Raw genomic sequence first — 2,389 nt, 5'->3', positions numbered from 1 at the left:
GGTGCACACTCTCACCTGTGCAGACTATGTTCGGTGGAGTCCTGGAACCAAGATGGCTACCGCCAATCTAGAGGCAAACGCCTCCCAGGCTGGGCGGACACCTGTCTGGGGCCCGAAAAGGACGCTGCCTCAAAGGCTCTGTGGCTCCTGCCTGTCCCACAAGCTGTCAGGTTCTGTGGTGCACACTCTCACCTGTGCAAACTAAGTTCCTAATTTCGGCGGAGTCCCAGAACCAAGATGGCTCCTGCCGCTCCTGAGGCAAAGGGCTCCCGGGTCGGGCGGAGACCTATCCTCTGGCCAGGAGGGTGGCCGGATGTCTGGAACCCGATCAGACATCCGGCCGGATCACCTGAAGTCTTAAGATCCCGTGGCTGGTGTTGTGAGTAGCTGGCGGGTGTCAGCTGACTCTGCGCCCTAGCTACCCTAGTGTTGGTTGAACTGGAAGGGGCTTGTGCCCCTACTCAGGCCAGTTTTCTGCTTCCTTAACTAATGCAGTCTCAGGTCCCACGCGATTGGATTGGAGCAGATGCTGTGTTCCACTCACCAGAAGTCTTAAGATCCCATGGCAGGTGTCCTGGGTAGCTGGTGGGTGTCAGCTGGGTCGGACCGGAAGGGCCTTCCCAGAATTCTTGCCAGCAGTTGTGACTGGTTATTTTCTTCACCATAGCCATTCTGTCAGAGACAAGTTGTTGAGATTTGCATTTCTCTCATTTTTGTGTTGTATTTGTTTCATTGTTGTTATTGTTGTTGTTGTTTTGGAGACAGGGCTTCTCTGTAAGCCCTGGCTGTCTTGAATACACACTGTAGACCAGGCTGGCCTCGAACTCACAGTTATCTGCCTCCCTTTGCCTCCTGAGCACTGGAACTATAGGTGTGCACCACCACTGCACGGCAACATATCAGGAATTCCTAAAGATGAGCATTAAAACAAAACAAAACAAAACACTTCTCAGTTATTTGTATTTCTTTTTAAAAGAATTCTGTTCAGATCAATAGCCCATTTTTAAATTGAATCATTTATTTCCTTGACTGTTTTCTGAGCATTTTATATACTCTGAATATTGGCTGTCAGATGTGATCTCTCTTCATTTGATGTTTTCTTGCTTTTTAATGTAATGAGGTCCCACTTAATTATTCACTTAATTCCTGGGCAAATAGAGTCCTACTGAGAACATCATTTTTTACACCTATATCTGAGCAGACTCTACCTATGTTTTCTTGTAGCAGTTTTTGTTTTGTTTTTGTTTTTCAAGACAGGGTTTATCTGTGTAGCCCTGGCTGTCCTGGAACTAACTCTGTAGACCAGGCTGACCTCGAACTCAGAAATCCTCCTCTCCTGCCTCTGCCTCCCAAGTGCTGGGATTAAAGGCGTGTGCCACCACTGCCCAGCTTCTTGTAGCAATTTTAACACTCCAGGTTCCACATTGAGGTCCTTGATACTTTTGTAGTGGCTTTTTTGGTTTGGTTTCTTTCATTGGTACAAGGTGATAGAGGCAGGTACATCATTTCTTGATGATACTGTCTTTTCTCCAGGTGTTCCTTGGAGACATTTTTGGTATTCTCTCTTATAAACTACAGTTAGAAGAAAAAACGTTGTTTGGGTTTTCTACAGCACAGCAGGGCAACTATAATCTACCACATACAACAGCACATCCACAAGTGGCTAAAGGAGGAAGATTGGTGGGAATTAACATAAAATCACTGTGAGATCCACATAAAACAAGAGACACTGAAACTTATAGAGAAGAAAGTGGGGAAAAGCCTCGAAGATATGGGCACAGGGGAAAAATTCCTGAACAGAACAGCAATGGCTTGTGCAGTAAGATCAAGAACCGACAAATGGGACCTCATAAAATTGCAAAGCTTCTGTAAGGCAAAAGACACTGTCAATAAGACAAAAAGGCCACCAGCAGATTGGGAAAGGATTTTTACCAATCCTAAACCTGATAAGAGACTAATATCCAATATATACAAAAAACTCAAGAAGTTAGGCTCCAGAGAACCAAATAACTCTATTAAAAATGGGGTACAGAGCTAAACAAAGAATTCTCCCCTGAGGAATACCGAAGGGCTGAGAAGCACCTAAAAAAAAAAAAAAGTTCAACATCCTTAGTCATCAGGGAAACACAAATCAAAACAACCCTGAGATTCCACCTCACACCAGTCAGAATGGTTAAGATAAAAAATTCAGGTGACAGCAGATGCTGGCAAGGAGAAAGAGGAACACTCCTCCATTGCTGGTAAGATTGCAAGCTTGTACAACCACTCTGGAAGTCAGTCTGGTTTTTCCTCAGAAAATTGGACATAGTACTACCGGAAGATCCAGCAATACCTCTCCTGGGTATATACCCAGAAGATGTTCCAACTGGTAATAAGGACACATGCTCCA

General features: G+C 45.0%; 1 long non-coding RNA gene across 1 annotated transcript in view; it reads right to left on the bottom strand.

Moving 5' to 3' along the window:
* Window positions 1–816: 816 nt before the first annotated feature.
* LOC115031297 overlaps window positions 817–2,389 on the bottom strand; it is a 46,553-nt gene continuing 44,980 nt past the window's right edge. Inside the window, exon 3 of the long non-coding RNA XR_003836907.1 lies at window positions 817–909. This is a non-coding gene — a long non-coding RNA (uncharacterized LOC115031297). The remainder of the gene's footprint in view (window positions 910–2,389) is intronic.

This window comes from Mus caroli, chromosome 6 (genome assembly GCF_900094665.2).
Source record: "Mus caroli chromosome 6, CAROLI_EIJ_v1.1, whole genome shotgun sequence".
NCBI classification, from domain to species: domain Eukaryota; kingdom Metazoa; phylum Chordata; class Mammalia; order Rodentia; family Muridae; genus Mus; species Mus caroli.
Note: the sequence above shows the minus strand (reverse complement) of the source record. Positions and strands in the feature narration are given on the sequence as shown.